We start from the raw sequence: 21,367 nt of genomic DNA, 5'->3' as shown, positions 1-21,367 counted from the left end.
TTTATTTCTTTTATCTTGATAGCTTATTTCAGTGGCACAGCTTAGTTTTTGTGCTTATTTGACACATGCTTTACGCATGATTATAACTGATAATAATTAACTTTGAACTAGAGCGAATTGAATTTAGCCCCCTTAAAGTGAATTAGAGTTAATCGGGACACGAGTGCATAAACATCTTTCATAAGCATGTTTTCTAGCATCACTCCATCATTGTGTTTATGTTTGTAGCTATGCGTGTGTATGTGAAAACAGTCGCTGTCGGCAGCTGAGACGTTCCATCATGTCACTGTCAGCTGACTGTCAGTGACTGCCTTCAGCTGAACAGATCCTGAACTCTCTGGCTTTAAAAAAAAAACATACCCTGACCTTCTTCTCTTCTGAGAAAAAGCAGAAGTTTCCCGGTGCAGTCAAATCCAAGGATGACATGTTTTTTTGCAGCAAGTCACACTGAAAACAGGACTGACCTCGTACCATAAACAATAAGAACAAATATCTGAAGTGAATCTTGAGTTTTTGCTAAATTGCATCCAGGATCCACAGGCGTGCTGCGTGTTATATTTATTCATTCAGACTCCTAATATGCTTTGTGGCTTGTGTTCAGATAATATTCATTAACTTTTATGTTCTCTTCTTCATTTATCACACTTTATGTACTTTGTTTTGCTGCTGTGACACTTTTGTTCCCCTGCATGGGCTAATAAAAAATATCATCTATTCAAATTAGTAACACTAGATTACATAATACACAGATGTACCAATATACTAACCAAAAGCACAGGAAAAGTGCACAACGTGTCACATTATAATTACATATGTTTTACATAATACATATGACATTATTAGATTTAAATGGTTGAAGCAGTGACCTGCAGCCTTTTGATATTTTAGCCAGTGGAGGTGGATCTACTTTATGACTCGTTATGCCTCCTTGCTGGTGACAGCTATGCTACGAGGCATCCTGTTTTCTGGCTGTCCATCTGTCCTTCCTCTCTATGTGAAGGCGGTGTCTCTGGACGTCTGGCACAGAAGTTCACATGCACTGAGGGATGAAAGGATTAGCTTTAGGTGGAAAAGGTCAAGGCCACTACGACTTTGTAAAAATGTTTTTGGCCAGCGCTGTGCAAAAGTTATGAGCCACATTAGATACTGGCTGCTTTTTTGTTTTTACTCATTTTCAGTCCTTGTACGCACTTAACACTGACCTATGAATTAAACGTTAAATTCTGTCTCTAGGCACTTTGTTACTAGCAGGCTGCTGGAAAAACACATAATTTGTTCCCATTTCTTTTGTTGAATCTATGAAAAATACCTAAGCTAACAAAGTGTGACAGACAGGAAACAGTATTTTTACACCTCGAAGAGCTATTTGCTGAAAATCTGGCATGTCTTGAAATGGTGTGCACTGTGTCCTTGAAAAAAATCTGAGGAAACTGGGCAGGCGGTGGACAAAAGAAGAAGTGTCAGGCCTAAAAACAATCTACAGCAGATGAACAGTCTGTCCTTAAGGAATGGGCCCTTCAGCTGATCCATTTACTGTTCACTAAAGCCTCATCAGAAATGGTCTCCGTGGACGGGAGGCTGTCAAGGAGTCATTCTGAGAGAAGGGAAAGTGCCATCAGATTTTATTCCACCAAGCAATACCATTTGAAAATCAGCTGGTTGGCAACAGCTTCATTTCTCATCATGACAGTGATCCCAAACACACTGCCAATGCAATAAATACATACCTGGTTAGAAAAAACAAACAATGGAGGACAATCAGTCAACATTATTGAAGCAGTGTGGGATCATTTTGACACGGAAGTATTGATTAATAGATCCATATTTGTCGAGACCCCCTTATTTTAAGCTTTAAGTATAAATGCCTCAGAATTTTACTTGAGTTATATAAACTCAGTGTTGAGCTGTGCAGGGTTGTATTGTAGATAAAGTGTTTACACTGCTGAGAAGCCACTTTTTGAGTGAGGCTGAGTTAAAAAGAAATAATAATATTAATATTAACCATTCTTCCTCTCCCACAGCGCGCTTTTGCATTTGCTCCTGAAAAAGCAGCCCAATCTCCACTGTGAGTAAAACAATCGTGCCAATAAAGGAATACTGTGTATTCCCACACTCTGGCACTGTCAGCGAACCTCTCTTGTATCTCTGTGACTGCTTTCTGTGCTCCGAGCTCTCATATTTTTGCATGAGTAGTTTACAAACTGCTCCAGTTTTGAACTTCTCTCTCGCCCTCCCTCCCTCGCTCTCTCTCTCTCTCTCTCTGAAGGTGGGGGCAGAGAGCTATTAGCCGAGCGCTGCAGACATCATTAGGAGGGGAGACGCTTTCCACCGTCAGCGCCGGAGCAGAGCAGGGGAGCCCTGGCAACAAGGAGAGACACAAACTCAGCAGCCCGCTACACCCCGCAGTAAGTCGCACAAAACTATTTCCACAGAGCCGCTTTCGCCAACCTGTCACCGCTTTCACGTTGTCACTCTTCTCTTTTGGAGCTGGCTAAATTAAAAAAAATGGCTGGAAGAACTGGGAAGGGTGGCGCTGAAGCTCTGGTTTACTTCAAAGCCTTAGAAAATGTTTACTTCGCACTCTGACCTATTTTTAAGTGACCACACAGTACACGGCCACGCGGGCTGTGGGTGGGTATACTTGTCATTTGGGAACGTGAACGCAAAGTGTTGTTTAAATGGGACGAAAGAGGGGCGGAGGTTCGGCTGGATTCTGACCGAGCGAGGAGCGCGTCCGCCGGGTGAGTTGGGAGTCGGGCAGGCGCTGTACTTCCAGTAACTGCGCCACTCGACCTCGGCTCAAAACATTTCCTCTTTGCAGACTATTTCTTTGTCGGACATGTCCGAATAATGTCGCTTCGGGCCGCATACGTCTTCTTCTGAACTCTTGCCTTACTGACAGGGACTGTCACGGGAAAGCGTTACATTTTTTTTAAATCTACGTTTCACTATCGCGGAAGTGTTTTCTCCACACGAAAGGAGGCGAACTACTAACCACAGTCCACATGATTTCTACAATTTAAAAAAAAGCGTAACCGCAGGTGTTTTGCATGTTTCGATTAGTAGGAAGCATTTATTGTTGCGCACGTAATACTACACAGTGTTTTACATTGTCAGCTGGTTGTAAAGGACATACGGTTTGTGATTGCAGGACTACCCGTGATGTCATTCATCCTAGCATGGACCATTATATAACGGGACTGTAGGGAAGCCTGTGATAGCAAGCTATTTTTACTCTGTTTACACCTCAGAGCAGGGTAGGCTATGCGTCCCAAGTGGTAGCCAATGCTTTCACTCGCACTATAATTTTTTAACGAGCATTCCTAATGGCAGCAGACTGATTGACAAAGTGAATGCTCAAGATTAAAAAAAGAAAAAGAAAGAAAAAAGCTGCACTTCTTTCCACCAGCTGCATGCTTAAGTGTTCCTCTTTTCTGATGATGTCTGTGCAATTTATAGGAAAAACACGAAAAAACAGAAGTGGGTTTGCATTACTTGTTGATTATGTCATTTCTCATCTTTGAAGCCCGTCCTGTAGCCTTAAGCAATGAATGACTGGACACCCCATAGAGTGCTTTCAACACACAGATATCTCAGCAGATAGCTGTGATCGTGGTTAAACTTGCTTTCTATCTAAAAGACTTGTTTTGCTACTTTTTAAACGTGTTACTGAAAGAAATATAAAATATTACAACACCAACAAATTTGAATCTGCAGCTTTCAATAAAAAAAACCCCAAACACACTTTCTGTTTTATTCCATGGTTCTTGTAATTCACTCACTTGCAGCCACTGTGTGTTAGCAAACACTTGCAGAGTGAACCTATAGAGTCAGTGCAGCCCGTCGGCTCCGATGTTAGTACTTTTATGGTGTTGGACATATCTATTAGTGCTGTCGCTAGTTCAAGTACTTCTGTCCTCCGTGGAGGATGCGAGCACAAATGTATGAGTGACCCATTAATTAAATTCCTTGCTTGCTTTGACTCTTGCCTGTAAACACATGTTTCAGATTTTATCTGCACTGCCCATGATTGTTGTTATCCAAGTACTGAAAGAAATCTGATCCCGTGGTTGCCATAAATCCCATATACAAGCTCTTCCAACATTTGTTTCAGTGCAGTGAAACACACATTTAGAAACACCTTCATGTGGTACATGGTGTGGAAAAGTATTCAGAGATCAGTGTGGAGTTACTTTTTAATACCTTTTAATGTTTAATAATAAATAATTCGGATTGTTTATTTATTCAGAAAGACAGCAGGAAAAGTGTGAAGAAAAAATGCTCACTAGTTTGACTTTTGTCTCTCTTCTGTAAAAAAATACATAACCGACACTGGCCAGCCATTTTTTTAGGTACTGGTATTCGGTCAGACCCTTTTAAGCACGCATATCAACGCATTGAGTTGGTGGCTTGTGATTGGCTGTTGTATTTGCACTTAACAACATGGCCATTAAGTCTTTATTAACCATACTGAAACCATTATGTATTTTTTATGTGTGACTGGTATTAAATACAGCAGGTTGGAGAAGAGAGGAAGGGGTCGTATCCAAGAGGTACTCGGAAACACACAGCTGAGCTTCAAATCTTTAACAAGGGATGGATTCATGTATAATGATGGGAAGGATGTGGATAATGAAGTGATTGGGATCCGGTGTTAATCCCTGTGGGATGCCATGGAAAGGTCTTTTTAATGGAAATAAATTTCTCTGCTAGCGAGGTCGACTAGAGGCGTCCAGGAACTGTTCATGACTGAAGCTTTATAGATGTTAATCCACCGCGGTGCATTTTTAGCACGCAAATATCCACCGCTGTATGATGGCTGACAGCGTGCAGCGCGAGCAACTGGTTGCCTTTTGTCCCGTCTCCTGCACGTTCCACAGGCAGCAGCTTTGCCCGAACCACGCAGAATGTTTCTGGTGGTAAGAACGCTTATGAACGGGTCTGTCTCCTGCTCTGTGCTACCTGTGAAAATGAGCAACTGCTGCCAGTGTGCTCACCTGATTCTCCAGACTCTGGTGTTCAGGTGTGAAAACAGGCTGGGAGATAGATGCGTTATGAATGCTTGAGCAGAAGGGAGGTGTTAATGTAAAGGGTAGAGAGTGAAGATAGGGAGGTAAGGAGAGGCTGTTGTAGTGATTTAGGTAGAGTGGCAGCGATTTGCCCAGTGCTAATCCAAGACTGTCACCATGAGATGCTGAAAAGTAAACTTGGATTTTGTTGTGCTAGTTGAATTTCAAGGAGTTTTAGATTAAGTTTGTTTGAGTTCCGGAATATTTTTTTTTCACATTTCTCCAAAAAACATTGCCTTTCTTGTAAGGGAAAGCGTGAAGCAGAAGTCCAAACTGTTGTACACGTCGTGCGGCTGTGAATAAGGCGTGCTGCTTCAGCCGCTCTCTCACCACACACACGCACACATGCGCACACTTTACCACTGCTACTATAGCCTTTGATTTGAGCCGCCACTCACTTTCAAATGGTAATGAGTGGCAATTAGAAGCCAATGTGTCCTAATCACAAGTCATTTAACTGAGCTTGGCTCATTTGCCATATGTGTGCACGGACTCACACCGTCAAACACACATGAATACACACATCTGCTAGATCACGCTAAAGTGTCGTCTTTGTGTTTGGAACTCTGTGTGTGTGCGCGCGTATGTGTGTGGAAGTGAGCGGGAGATTTTGTGTCAGTGTGTTTGTGTGAAAGTGTGAGAAAGACATAAAGAGAGAGATCATTTCCAGGTAATGATTGGGTGGAGATTTCACGCCTGAATGAATAAGTGACAGAAATGGTTTAATACTCTGAGTGAATGATGGGTGGGAGGGTCAAATAGATCGACAAATGTGCGAAACAGGTGTCTGCGTGTTTCTGTGTCTCTCTATTGAGCCATAATGTGGAACAAAATGCTTACTCTTTACATTTGGTTGCACAGAAATTTTGACAAGTTGCACTGATCCACATGTAGTGCAAACATGCCATAAATAAACTGGGATTTGTCATAGAAATATAATGTAAATTCTAATTGGCAGCATTTTTATGCCAAAAAAGACAATAAAATTATCATATAAATTACACGTGATTTTTGAGACTACTTGAGGCTACAATCATAGCAAAAAAAACCCCAAAACAAATCTATTTGTTTGTATCGCTAGGTGCAAATTTTCTTTTTTAAAATTGTGGTATGACTCTTGAGTTTCAATTTGAAATACATTTCATGCCTTCACGTGGGAAAAGTGTTTCAACCTGAACCGAAATCCTTATCGGCCGCTTAGATCTGCCCGTGTAGTTGTGGTGCCTCAACCTAAAGAAGCAGTGAGTGAAAATGAAAGTTGAGTTTAAGAATATCTAAAAGCGAAACTAATGTGTGGTATTCCAACTTCAGTCTCATTTTGCCGAAAGTCTTGTGACTTGTGGTGACGCTGTGTGCCTCCTAGTGTGGGTTCTGTTGTTTACCGCTACAGTTTGCGCCCATGAAGACAAGTCAGTTAATAAACTGTTGTGACTATTGCGCGAACTGCTTCCGGGCAGTGCTGTTCCCGCAACTTTCTCCAGTTTGTCCCTCGGGATCCTCAGCTACTCCCGTGTCAAAGTTGAGCTTAATCTCTCCAGTGGGTCCTGCGCTGACCTTCAGTTCCTTTCCCAGTTGGCCTTCTGGTAGTTTTCCAACATCAAGCATCCAAATCAGGTGCCAGAACCGCCTTAACTAGCCACAATGCTCAGAATAGTCACTAAACGCCTTCATGTCTGTTGCTGTAACCCAAAAAATGTTATTTGCTGTGGGATAATGAAAACGGTGCCGCATGCACACCAGACCGCCGTTGCGAGTTAATCCGTGGTTTTCTCCTTTTCTGCTAAAAGCTACCCGAGAGCTTGACAGAAAGGAAGCAGTGTTGTTCAGAAATGCAGGGGTATAATAAAAAAAAAAGCTCCGAAGTGTGGGATCGAACGAGGTGAGCCGGAAAAGAATGACCAAAAGCCAGTGAGGTGAGCTATGAGGGGGACCAACAAAAAAAGTGTGTGAGAAAAATGGTTTTAAAAAGGTAGAGAGCAGTGGGTGGGGATGGGGGCAGATCAAGCGATCGAGCTGTCTTGTTGAACTGTGCGGTGTGCTCAGACCTTTTCAGCTTTTCCTTTTATCCTCCTCTATTCACGAGTGCGGCGAGTACACATGCACGCACTCGACATAAAGGACACATTCACGTACAGTATGCTGCCATTAAGGGGATCAATGAACGTTTCCTTGTGTCAGAACACTTCACCATGTGTCATCATGTTTCTTTTATTGACTAGTGTACAGTCCTGTGTTCCTTAATCTGTCGTTTGTGCCCTTGAATCTGCAGGAAGAGTAAAAAACATGCCACTGTTTGCTTGCGCTATTTGCCAGTATTTGTCCCGATCATAATTTAGTGTATTAATGCACAGCTATCACGACATTAGAGGACCTCAGAAGGGATTGCTCTTGTTTGCCACTTTGCAGCATTCGTTGATCCTTGTGTGTGTGTGCTCAGACATTAGAGCCTTTGTGACCCTGTTTCTGTGCTTACCGTCTTTATTTTGAAGTGGCTAATCAATACCAATCTTCTGAATGACCAAGATAGTCCCAGTGCCCGAATGAGCGAACGAGACAGACAGAGGAAGATAAATAGAGGGAGAGAGGACTAAAGCCATCCTACAAACTTGTGTTACGCTGTCGGGTCGATAAGCTGCTGTATGGCTCAATAACCATGTGAAACAGGGAAGCTGGCTTTGGGACTTACTTTGGCTGTGTGCTGGCTTTCGCTCTGTAATGGCTGCCAGTGGAGCTGACATGATATAGGGTTGTCTGTTTGCCAGGAAAACAGTGTAAAAGGTTGAAATAGCCTAAACTCCAGGGTGTCTAAATAAACAGAATAATAGGTAAATGACGAGCACGCAGGGTACGAATTTGAGTCTGTAAACCAGTAAGATCCTCTGAACTATAAATGAAAGGCAGGTGAACATGCAGTAGTTCATTCACCATGCTCCCGCTTGTTATCTCTTTTCCAAGAAGGAGCGAAACGTTTTAGTCGTGGGCCTTTTGAATGCTAAGATAAATGAAGGCGAACCAAACAGGTAACGGCTCAGCTATTAGTAGGGAATGTGTATGTGTTATTGGTTTTATATAGGGCGTAACAGAGGAGTGTCTCTTTAAGATGAGGCTTGAAAGAGCCGCAAAACATTTGGTGGGATCATTGAAATCTGGTTTTGTTGCTAAAATTGTTAATTTGCTTATTTCAAAAAAATACTTCCACTCATCTCCAAACTACAAAATCTCTTCTCTTCTCTTCTCTTCTCTTCTCTTCTCTTCTCTTCTCTTCCTTATCAAAGGCAGTAGAGGATTACAGAGGGGAGTTGACGCTGACTGGCAGGCAGACAGCTCCTGCAGACTCTTCTTTTCCCCAGCAGAGCTTCAGGCTCGGGACAGGGATAAGCTGACAACCTGGGACACAGCCAGATAGATAGAGAGAATGCTAGGAATTGGGGTCATGTACATTCATTGGACCACAAATGTAATGAGTTCTATTATTCAAACATTACATTCACAAATACTGTTTGGGTGAAGGTTATGGCACAAGGTTAACAACTAATGAATTCTTGTGCTCATTCTGACTTTATTGGAGCTGATTTATGGGGCAGTACTACATTAATTAATCAAAATACACTGTTACTTGTGCTGTAATTGATTACATCAGGTCATGTTTAGCTTTATTAGTCATCCCAGACAGCTGGATAAACCGAATTGGACCATGCCATTCAAATTCTTCCTTTCATCTTTTCAATTACAAAGAACATTATACCCTTTCTTGCAAGTCACTTTTTGTATTCATACATTCAGTTATGTCATGTAAACCAGTCTAGTATGAGGCCCTCGTTTTGTAATTTCCTATTTGCAAATTAAACCATAAAGTTTAACAAACTGTAGACCGAGCTGGAAATGAAGGTGTCCGGACATGCAGAGAGTCCATTACATCACGCTAACTTGTTTGAATTGTGCATTCCAGTTAAAGTGACTCTACGTGCACCTCTATTTTTGCTGGATTTACCTCAGTGGGTGAGAGCAAAGCCCCATGTCCTCAGTTGCAAAGTGGGTGTGTGGGTATCAACAATGACTTAAGTCTGAGCCAGAAGGATATGCATTGAGTGAGAGGAATTCAATAACAGGAAAATGGCCAGTGATAGAAACAATCCCTGGAATACCAAAACCCACCCTTCACCAGTGTTATTCTTGGCAAAACATTGCTTTCCATTACTACTGTTTACTCCTTGTAAGGCCAGGGTCAGTGCAATGCACCAGAAAACTATGCTGCCTGTCATTTCATTGATGGTCCATGACGTGGCATGTGGAGTAAAGACGAGAATTCAAATAAGGGCTAGATGCTCTCTCTATCCTTTTTGACATTGCACCGGTATGTAGTAACAAAAAATCATGGTTAAGCATATGGCCTGGGCCATAGATGGGCAAACACTTGATGACAGGTCGAGACAAGCCTGTGCAACTAAACCACAAGCAGTATTTAAAACAGTGTCTGCAACACTGAAACTATTTCCTCTGACAAATCTGTGGTGTGGTTCGAATAGAGCAAGTTGCTGGATGCAGTGCTGCATTTCTCTGTCTATCTGTATGTCTGTCCAGCTGGCTCCCTGTCTGGCTGGTAGCTGCGGCTTGGCTAGTTCACCTTTATACTGGATAGCTGGCTCTGGGTCAGCCTCATCTGGCTGGACGTTTGGCTTGATACTTGGCTGCAGGCTAGCTTTCTGACAAGCTTTCAGGGTACATGTCTGACTGACTGACTCGCTGGCTATTATTTCTGGCCTTTCCTTTAGCTATGTAGTAAGCTCATGACATTGGAACAGGGTCATTTGGCTGTGACAGTCAGGGAGGTGTGCTAAAACACTCCTCCGGAGCGATCCAGGATGATACTTGCCTGCCCGCGATCCCCACGAGTCCATTCCCAATTACAGTTTCAGGACCTCTCTGGAGAAAGTGTCTTTTCTTTTTAGTTTGTTATTCTCTTTCAGTGGCCTAGACTAGAAAATATTTTCACAAAGTTGAGCAGCACTTGACAAATTTATTACACCACCTGTCATAAAAACAAGAAAACGCAAATTTAAAAAGAGTAAATCACATTTTCGTACCCACATTCGAGCTGGGACACTGGACTGAGAAGCAGGGCATCCAAACACTAATTTTGTGGTAATTTCACCCCAGAATTTTTTTATTTTTTTTTAACTAAGTGCTTTCTATCTAACATGAATTCACACTCGAATGAATCCATCGGAGAGACACTTGTGGGACTCAAACTACCGCCGTTCCAATCAGTAGACAATCTATGTGCTGAGCTACAGCCACCCTCTATTGAGGAATGCAAGTAAATGACTGTAATTTGCCATCTTCATTAAAAATAAACCCCAAACCCCACAATTTTTTCAGATTTTTTTTGTTTGTATAACAGTAAATTTGAAAATCTTGATAGTTTTACCATAAAAATATAATTTTTATAAAAAAAATGTGATAAAATATTATTTTGATAATGATCAGTACTGTTAATTTAGTGCAGCTGTGGTATAAAGATTGCATTGGGTGGTGGTCTAATAAATTTGGTTGGCACTGTAAACCAGTGGCCCGCAGTTCTTGCTTGATGAAAGTCACTGTATTGTATGCATTACTGGGTGATGAGAGTTGACACAAGTATGGTGCAAGACAATTATAGGAATTCATTTCTGTACAATAAAGAGAATTCATTTTCTTCCTGCTGTTTTACTGTCTATAACAGTTTTCTCTTCTATGCTTTTTTTTTAAATAGCGTCACGCTTCTATTATTGATTTGATTGGAATGGTGTTTTACAAGATAATGCGATCTTTGTTCTCAAGTTTAGAAATAATTCCGTGAGTTGAGAAAAACAAAAACTGTATATATTATGTGTAGATGTGTACAGAGCCTGGGAGCTGCCATATGGAGGAAAGAAATAGCTAGCAGAACAGGAGACCGTTCATGTGTGAAGAAATTTTTCTGACACGACTGTGAAGGAGTGAAGTTGTTTATAATTTTTGTAGTATTTCTAGTATCAGTGTTGTAGATGGTCAGCTGGGTGCACGTGGAGAGACGCCTCCTCTTGTTGAAAATGAAGTTGTAGCTTGTTATTCGCCGTGCTGTGGCTACAAAGAGGAGCCGCCCGTGTTTTACCAACAATTTGCTCAAGAGTTATTGATTTGGGAAGCTTAAATTTGTGAATACCTTTCCAACAAAGTAAAACGGAGACTGCCTGGGCTGTCCGACTGCTCTTATTATTGTGTGTGCACAACGTAACCAAAATGGGAAAACAGAAATGAGAATAAATTGCATCTTGTGGTCACAATAAATCAAAATGTGGGAACAAAAAATGTCAAAATAAGACAAAAGAATAATCAGAAAGTTGTAATTTAGTATAATGTGGCCTAAAATATGCCTGCTCCTCGACTCTGCTTTCTATTATTTTTGTGTCTTCACTTTTATAGCTGTATATTTGTGTGTATTTAGTCAGGCATTTGTGTGTTAGTCTCATGTTTTCGTGAGTGTGTTCAACAGTGGGTGACTGTGTGGCAGGCCAGCCGATGAGCTATGACACAGATAAATGAGGTCAATGTAAGGTTTCACTGTGGCCAGGCCAGGTCCAGTTCTCTGACACTATCATCTAATATTAGCTGCCAGAGAGCTCAGACTAACGGGGCCCAGTCTCATACCTGCTATGGGTATAGATATTGTTTCGAGTAGCTGTGCTTGCACTCATGCTAATATGCAGTAAGGCCGTCATGGACACAGAGTAAGAAACAACACGTACGGGATGGCCATGAATAATCTAACTCTTATTGAGATCAGACATTAACAACTTTACATGCAGCTCAATATCAGCATATTAGTTGAAAATATGTGCACGGATACTGTGCTATAGCCAGCGTACACACCTATCCGCAGGGACTTGCCCAAGGGAAATACCTGTGGTAGAAGAAGAAAGTTTCCCTAATGGGAAATTACTAGGCATCCTCATCACACCAAAATAACTTTTCTGTTTTTGTACATTCCCTAACCTTGACTGCTCTTAAGGGAACTTTGTAACTTCCCTCTTACGGGAACTCTCTTACATCTGGTAATGCATGCATACATGTGCAGTATTTAAAAATACCCGTGTACTGTATGCAGTATGTCTACAGGGCTTGAATTTCAGCGTAATGTTGCAGGTATTGCGCATAATTTAATTGATTCAGGCAAATCTAGTGCTGGAGGTTTCTGCACACAGTTACAGAGAGCAGTTAATGTTCAGCTCAGTGCTTCCATCGGTGCAGAACAACCGGTCAGAAGCACTGCAGAGATGGACTGACATCCAATCTGGACGACACCTGGCGTGCTCTCTCTCCCTTTCTCTGTGAGACTGCAGACTAGGAACCTGCGAGTTACTATTCGCCTGCTCTAACCTTCAGTCTTCGTCTCTGACCCACATGTTATTTCTAGCTGCCCACCCTAACATAGACGCCTAGAACCTGGCCTGATCCCCCACCCCCCATAAACGCTTCCCTTCTCTTTGGGAACCATTTAAGGTGGGAATCCCCACTTAAGTGGTGTGTTGCTCCAGATATGATTTTCCGGCCCTGGCCTGTTGTTTAGCGGTCTGACAGTCTACTAGAGTAACTAAACCACAGTTCAAATGGCTTCAACCGAAGTCTGGCAGGTGGATCCCTTTAAAAGTATCTAGGTCGAGGGCTTCTTCATGTTGAGGCTTTTCTGCAAATGTTAACTTGTTTTAGTCATAGGTCTAAGCTGTGATATTGTTTCCATTTAGTAATGTAGGCGTTGTGAAGAGCTATAAGATCATAACAGTAATTAAGAGCCTTGGAAATAAATTGACTGGGCTTAGCTTTCATTGTCTGCTGTTGACACTGCTTCTGTGCTCTCTGCTATTTTCCTCTGATAGCATGGCCCGTTAAGGCCACAGCAGGGCAGCACTGTTAAAACAATCTGTTAGAGCTCTATTATATTAATTTTACTGTGTGTTTTGAAAATTCAGAAATAATATTTCTGACTGAAGATTTGGTAGATTGTATATGGGTGCCTACCACGCCTGCCTGTCAGATGTGTAGCATTCACTACTAACTTAACTGTGCAGCTCCCCTTCTCTTCTCCCCTTAGACCTTTCCCCTTCATTTAGCCTCAAAATTCAGGAACAGCCTTTTCGAGGGGAAAAAGATGCTCTCTCTCCCCCTCCTCTCCAGTGCTTTGGTTTTGGAAACCAGCGCCTAGTCAGCTCGGTTTAATGCTACATGATGTGCCATTAGCTCTTCTAGCTATTTGCCCCCACAGCATCTCTAGCAGGGCTGCTTGAGATGAAGCTGAGTGCATTTGCAACCTGACAGGGCACGCTACCTAACTGTTGAAAGGGTGGGGGGTGAGAGCACTGAGGTAGCATACACCTTTTAAGAGGCATTTTATGGCTACCATTTACACTCTTACCTAAAGCAAGAGAAATGGTGTGGAGAGAGAGAGGGCGGAGAATCCGTGTGTCCATTTGGGTCAAGGGTGGAGTTAAAGCATGCAAAATGCATGTTGTTTCAAGACATTGATCTTGAACAAAATACACCTGTCATAACAGCTATTTCAGGAAAGGGCGTAACTGTTGCAGACATCATCGTCTCGAGTTGCCGTTCAGTCTTTTCAGCTCTCGTTATGATAAACAGAGACAACAATGGCATGCTTTAGAGATAAGATGTTGTGAAAGTACCTGAGGTAAAGCAGCTCAGTGCGTGAGTGTAAACGCAGACAAATATGAAAGAGACGCCGTCATAGCGCAGAAACAGACGGACTGGTTCATCACAGCAGATAACTGCGTGGACACGACTGGTATGTTAACTACACTGTGTGGTGAAATGCACAGTACTTAAACACTGCAAGTGCGTGGTGTAGTAAACAACATAGAACTGAAATGAATTCGCTTTAGATCACCGATCCACTTTTCCAGCTGGGATCAGAACAATATGTGATTCACCTAATCAGTCGGTACATCCGTAGTGTAAACAACATGTGTGCGTAATAATGGCTATGTGGCTCTGTGCTATGACAAATGCTTACAGAGTAAGCATGCTTACTTTTGGTATCGTAGCACAACCAATCAAGCCAAACAACAAGCTTATAAAAGTTGCATATAGAGCCTCTGAGATCATTGGTTGCGATCTGCCTTCCATAGCTTCATACTATCGGAAAGGCTAGCAGGATTGTTTCTGACCCCTTCCACCTAACACATCACCTGTTCAGTCTTCTCCCAACAGGGATAGGCTCGATCTGTTAGATGTACTTTTTGTATTCATATTGTGTTGTGTTGTATTGTGTGTTGTTGGGTGTGTCTTGTGGTTTTGTGGTTATATGTGAGCACACTGAAACAAATTCCTATTAGCTGTGTTGTTTGAATGGCTACAGCAAGGTTAAGCAAGTAAATCACGAACAGCATGAAAGGAGAAGCTGGAGTGGAGTTGGGTTGTAAAGCGGCTTGCAGTGTGCAACACATGGTGTCACGCTAAAGCATCATAAATGTTACACAACCATACAAGATTAGCCAGTTGAATGTGTAAAGGTGCTGAACAGAAAGTAACAGGTTAATGACGATATTACTCAGTTTGCGACTTAGCTGAGCCGCCCTGGCTGTAATAAATAAATTGGAGGCTATTTCGTTTAATGTGCTTTGGTGTGGTAGTTTGGCTTAAACATGCAGGAGAGCCATTTAAGGATACTTTATGTAGACGTCCAAAGCTTTTCTATTTCTTGAACTTGTTGAAAAACCGAGATAAAACCAGCTGGAAACTTCACAAGGTCTTGTGGATATGAAACAAAGCAGGAAGAGGGCAAAAGGTTTCCTGGCCTCCTGATGGAAACCCAGCAGCAACATTGATGCACACACTGCTAAGTTTATTTGCTCAGATAGACCCGAGCTCTGTGATATTTGCTCTTGAACAGGGCGACCCTGAATCACAACTATTCACTGAGCAGCAGCTAACATCTGCAGATACCTTGTTGGTTGAGTTCCTGTAAAGCAAATTAAACAGCAATGGTCGGGTTTAAGCTTGTCAGTGCTTATCATGATTCTCATGAGATACTATAAACAGGGCTGTAAGTGCTTGTTTCATCTTCCCATGATTCAGTTTGCTAATAGGTTCTCTCCTCTTTGCACCGCATTTGGTTTGTATTCCACACATTGTATGATGTGGCACTTATTCATAGGTATTGTTTTAAATGGCAAGACGTGAGAAAATCTCGTGTCAAGGTGGGTGTTTGTTTTGAGGAGCTGAGCTCCATATTTAAGGTTCGAGGAGGTTAAAATATGAGTCAGCTGTCTTGCACCATGGTTGCTCGTGCTCGTGGCTTGTTTATAGTGTGTTGTCTTGGTAATGTCAATATATTGATAGTTAGAGAAATACAGATGTTAGGGATACTTAAGAAAAGACTGAAGTACTTTCAATATCCTGCTCTGTGCCAGTAGTCTTATTTAGAAAATTTAATGCAGCTTTTATATGTTATGTGTATGCTATTCTGCACAATGTGAGCATTATCAATCCTTCTAACTGTGCAGCATATGTGCTTGAATGTGTGTTTTAACACAAAGTGCCAGTATGAGTATGTTTGACTTCCTATCTGCTGACCTGCAAGTCCAGGCCTTATCAGTATGACCCAAAGGCTATCTGTATTTTATCAGTTTCTCTTGGAAGTGATGTTGCATCAACAGTTCCTGAGTGATCAATGTAAAACTGGACACATCCACAACTTCAAAAGGTTCATGTTTCAAAAGTGTACTTTCATTTCCCCAAATCACAACACAGAAAAATCCAGTCCCCTCTCCCAGCCTATGATCTAATTCTCAGAAAAATTGCACAAGGCTGCTAAGAAGCTGCTGGATTTGCAGGTTTCTGTTTGAACTTTTTGCACAGGTCTTTCTCGGCCCTAAGTGCATTTGCCAAGTGCAGCACATGATCGGAGTCGACCAATAGTAATACTACTCGGTCCCTTCTGCTCCAGCTTTGGAAAAGAGATTTGTAGGGTTTTATTGTTGTTGTTTACTTCTAATCTTCTAAAACTGAGGCACAGTTTCATAATGCCTCGTAAAAGTAGTAAGCTTGTGTCCTGCACTCATTTAAATGGGTTTCTGTTTGTAAGCCCCACAAGATGGAAAAAGCCTCGGATCAGTTTGTGTATTTTCTGTCAAAATTGGTGCACGGTGTGCACATGTTGAGAGATTTGTAACTGGCATTATACCTCTACCAAGCATAGCCCAGATCAATTGCTTCAAACTTGAAAGCATATGTTCAATACATCATTTTGGGATAAACTGTGAAGTATGACGCGTCTCTAAGGCATTTTTCTCTGTAAAGCTGATAAACAAGAAACCCTGATGCGTTTCTCATGATTTCTTTTATTCTTGTTAGTCTCTAATGTGGAACTTAGTATTTGGGAAATCATGCAAATTTGAATGTTAAATTCACAGTATATCCACAGTATACCACATAACACAGTATGTCTTTGGCACCTCTTGTACAGACATGTAACTGAAGGCCTTTTAGTTTTTTTTGTTCCAAAGTAGAATGATTCATGACAGATTTCCAACATTTGTGCGTGACTCAGAATGAGGTGGATCTGCCAAAAATAGCGCACGTCTGTGTCTGACTACCTGTAGTTTAATTAAGGATCGCAAAGGTTTGTTTTAGGTGCTGCGCAAAGGCTGCTGAAGGTAAATGAATTGTGCTGCTCCAAAATAAATGAATGGTAATTGTAATAACTGACATTTGGAATTGATTGTTTAACGAAAAAACAGAAATACAGAAAATTAAGCATCTCTGTAATAATGCAATCTGTAAAACATCTGTCCTTTGAACAGATGTGTTTGCTGTTCAGATTCCTGCAAGAGGTAACTGGCATCTGAATTCCCTGAGTGCTATTTTTAGTGGTTCCAGTATTTGCAGATCTGCAACTTTTCTGTGAAAAGTTCCAAGATCACAAATCAATGGACCAGATCATCTTTTAACACTGGAGGTGCAGTGAAAGGTTTAAGAAATTCTGGTCTTGCACAGAATATCATAGTGATAGAAGCAAGAAGGGGGAAAAAACCCAAGCAAAACAAAAAAAAGAAGCAAAAAAAACCAAAAACTGTGCTATTTTCGAAGTAATATCTCAGATAGAAGCATTTTGCAATTCTATAGCAAGGCGAGCATTATGACCGCAGAATTTATTGTAATGATGCCTTTCAATCCCCCCTGGATATTCTTAATCCTTTAAATTGATCCTTTAATTTGTGCTCGCGTAAAAAGCTCAGGGTAAGCTGCTCTTAAAATATGCAGTACTACATGGCAAAAGCAGTTTGAATTCATAATCAGCTATTTTACATTAAGAGCTGACATATATCACATATCACATTCACAGAAGTGAGACATGAGGGTATCTTTCAGCAGTTAGTGGACACCCACTGAAGCAATACGGCGCTTTATTTTTAATATTTGGGGTGTTCTGGATGTGCTGTTATAGCATAATTATGCAAAGCACCAGGTAAACAGCATTTCAGTCATTTTTTGTTCTGCCAGCACGAGTAAGTGGTTGGCTCCTGTACTCTCCTTCATGGCAGGTATCACTCAATTATTAAGCCAACTTATGGACCTGTTATCTTGTGCTTGTATCTATGCACACATACCGGACACAGGGCTGGATCTAAGTCTGTGTGCATTTGAGTGGCTGTGTGTGTGTGCGTGCTGAGGTGGGCTAAAAGGAACTGCAGTAATTTCACAGAGAAGAAGAACTGTGCGCCTGCCCCACTTTCAGTCTTTTAATCATGTATAGACACTCGGGGCGCTCCTCTGAGTAATTGTGTGTGTGTGTGCGTCTCTGTCTCTGTGTTTGTACGGCACTCGTGGTGTGTGTGTGAAAGAGAGGTACAGTATGTGTCAAGGGGGAATGCACTTAGAATTCCCTGACCTCAGACGACCCTGTCTGTGTGTGTGTGTGTGTGTGTGTGTATTTATTTTTTCTAATGCATGCATTTTTTTCTGCACAGAAAGGCAGAAGCAGTCACTACTAAAACCTGCCCTCATTTAAACTTTCGGGCTGCAGTGCCGGCAGTGATTCACTGTTTTATTTGTTGAGATTTTAATGCACTCTAAAAGTACTGACAGAATACAGCTAAATACAGTAGCTACAGAAATACTGTAAATGTTAAGGATGTCCTAACAAGCCCACGCCTTCGTACTTAAAAACAAAAAACATGCAAAACAGAGATGTGATAAGAAAATTCACCATTTATATATTTTCTAAAGCGCTTCCTTCCTTATTTAACTGGGGCCATTAACAGCTAAATACAAATCCCTAAGGGGTGTGTGCGTTTGAGTGAGTGCACATTAAATTTTTGGCCCCTCCAACTATGTAATCTCAGCATGACCTTGTAGCAGTTTGTAGCCCCATGGTGCCCATCCCTGTGACTAACGCCCAGTGTAACAAGCTGCCACAAGCAACTGTACTGTTATACTTTACAAGACCACAATATAATGCTGTCTGTAGCTGGACTACAAGCTCCTACATGCCTCTCTTGCCTGTGAAGTATTTGTGATATATGAATTGATAGCAAAAGGCCATACACTATTTTGATAGCTGACCTCTTTTAAAAATAGTGCCGTATTTAGTCCTCACTCTGTGGAAGTATTTGATCCATAAGTTCCTGTTCCAGAAAAGTGCACACAGTGAAAGAGGAATTAAGGACCTGGCACTATGCAGTTAATTTACAAGAACATGTTGGACTTTAAACCAAGCGTTTGTCCACCTTCATCCTGTAAGGTACTCTCCATGGGATTAAGAAAACTAAAGAAAACAAAAAAATTCACGTATTCAAATTTGATTAATTGCTACTATTACAGTTTTCTCCAGTGTGTAACTGAAGGGCTGAGGAGATTTCACACTAAGGCACGTTTGAGCTAAGCCCCTGGAGCCTGGAGAGCAGCACTGGACATCCAAGTATTGACGCATTGTCTCACTGTGGAATGCTAAGAGGCAGCAGGGTGTGGCCCTGACAGGGTTAGGTACTCTGACCCTTTCACCTTGGTTATATAATTGACTGTCGCTCTGTTGTAGGAGTGAGCGGGAGCAGTCCTTTATGATGTGTCACAAGACAAACATAACTCAACAGTGACATAAAGCCTCAAGAAGCAACTGCGCTGACTTGAAATGTGACATTACTGTTGATGTCGACTTCCATATTTAAGCTCCTAAAGGAGGGAGTGTGGTTTTTTTATGGCTTTTCCCCGGGCCTGTGTTTTTGATGATTTTGCAGGTGTGGACGCACATAATGCATGCTAAAAATACACACGTCACTTGCAGTCAAGGTTAAACAAAGATAACTGGACCTTATTTGGGTTAAGGGCAGTGCAGCATGTTGGAAGCGAGCCATGACCTGTCACGCACGCATGCACGCGCTCACTCACACATCTCTCACACACACATATAGTACACACACCTGTCAGTGTTGGCATCTGCTCAGTTCTCTTTCTTGTAGTCTCTCTGTTCCTTTGTCCTCTCTGTCTTGGTCACTTGGTCAGGGACAGCTGGTGGGGCAGTGTGAGCACCTGTACTTTGTATGTGTGTGCATCTTTTTGTGTGTGGTTAGGCTTATCAGTGAGGCTAGGAGGATGTATCTGCAGTGTCTCAGCCAAATGTCTGTGCATCAGCATGTGTGTATGTGTGTGTGTGTTCAGTGTGTGTTAGGTGAGCGTGTGAGCACCTGTGCTGCCAGCAGGAACCTGCCACAGGCGTAGTGCTTCCTGACGTATGCTGGTGACTTCCTAAGGTCACGCTGCGAACCCCATAATAACTATTATCTTCTTAAAGTTGATCACAGTGTCAAAAGAGGGATGGTAAACTATTTGGTGCAGGACAGATAACGCCTAATATGTGCACAATTATTTTTGATGTGTTTTCTTTGGTTAAACTTTGCTTTGACACTGTCGGTGTTTTTGTTTTTTCTTCTGTGTCAGTGTCCGCACAGTGTCAGCACTACCCTGAGGGCGTGCCACGTGCACACACTTCTGGTGTGCACGTCAGGTCTGCCTTATGTCCAAAGCAAAAACTGAGATTTTCAGTCATTTGTAAGGATGAATCTTTTTTTTTCTTTTTTCAAAAACAACTTAAAGTTAGTCAGCATACAAAATAGTTTCAAACAAGAACAAAGCAGTTGTTAAATTAAAAGATTTAATACTGCCTGCAGGCCTTCATAATAAGATATGTATGTTTTTCTCCTCAAACTCTATCTCTCAGCCAATAGCTGTTCTTGTCAGCAGCTGTGTTTGACCCACTTTCTATTCAACTCTCAAGCAAACATGCAAATAAAGTGTATGTAATGTTGTTTTGCACAAGTATCCCGTGGTACATGTTTTTTTTTCTTTAGATGGAGCAATTACATAAGATGCCTTACGCCAGACTAATTTTCCTCATCATTTTCTGCAGCTTTGTCTTTTATAAATTCAGTTCCTGTACAACGAGACACCTCTAATTTCTTTATATTTTGTTTCCAAGGAGCCAGACTTTTATATTTTTTTAAGTGGTCTTGAGCAGCAGTTTTCGAGGCTTTCAGAAGGTTAAGCCACTTAACACTAACCTATGAATGATTGAAGCATTAAAAAAGGCACCTGACCCAAGAGATGAACCGATCCAGGTATCCAGGTAGGTCTAATTCAGCACTGAACCAATTTCAAATTGCATCTTCAGGCCCTTGTTATTAGCACCCTATTGCAAAAATGCATAATTTGTGCTTATTTCCTGAGATGAACTCTATTTGAAAGATATTTCCTCAAATAAAAGAAAATAAATGTCCCATGCAGGCGTTGAACCCTAGGCTTCTGGGTGAAAGCCCTGTTACTGCCTCATGTGACCTTCATTGGTCTCCTGCTGGAGAAAGGATGCTTCCTTCAGTACATGTTTAAAAAAAATGTATTAATAAAAAATAAAAATAGCCTTTAAAGCTGATAGATGAAGAGAAATTTGAGGTTTAGCTCTAAATGTTTGAGTGGATTCATCTTGTTTTCACAGCGCTTTTCACTTTTCTGGAAGATGCCACCCCAACTTTTGCTCCGATCGTAGCGTAGTTTCTGTCCTCAACCAGTGAACTTTAACTTCGGCTTGTACAAGCAATTATAACTTCAAGAAGAAACGGCTCTCTTGGCACGGCTAAAAGCATGACAGACAAGAAAAAGAGTAGAGGCTGACGCGTCATTCAGCACATTCTGACAGGAATGAAAGTGTGGGGGCGAGTGAGACTAAACGCTTGTGTCAAGGTGTTGAATGAGGTCTCTTGAAACCTGCTCGA

The 21,367-nt window shown here is 41.7% G+C and overlaps 1 protein-coding gene across 2 annotated transcripts in view; it reads left to right on the top strand.

Moving 5' to 3' along the window:
• Positions 1–2,142: 2,142 nt before the first annotated feature.
• Positions 2,143–21,367, top strand: part of atxn1a (ataxin 1a) — a 95,938-nt gene continuing 76,713 nt past the window's right edge. For both annotated transcript variants that reach the window (XM_005478485.4, XM_005478484.4), the window contains exon 1: positions 2,143–2,405. The gene's annotated coding sequence lies outside the window, so the exon portion shown is untranslated. The remainder of the gene's footprint in view (positions 2,406–21,367) is intronic.

Source organism: Oreochromis niloticus, linkage group LG22 (genome assembly GCF_001858045.2).
Source record: "Oreochromis niloticus isolate F11D_XX linkage group LG22, O_niloticus_UMD_NMBU, whole genome shotgun sequence".
NCBI classification, from domain to species: domain Eukaryota; kingdom Metazoa; phylum Chordata; class Actinopteri; order Cichliformes; family Cichlidae; genus Oreochromis; species Oreochromis niloticus.
This window is presented reverse-complemented; position numbering and strand designations above follow the sequence as displayed.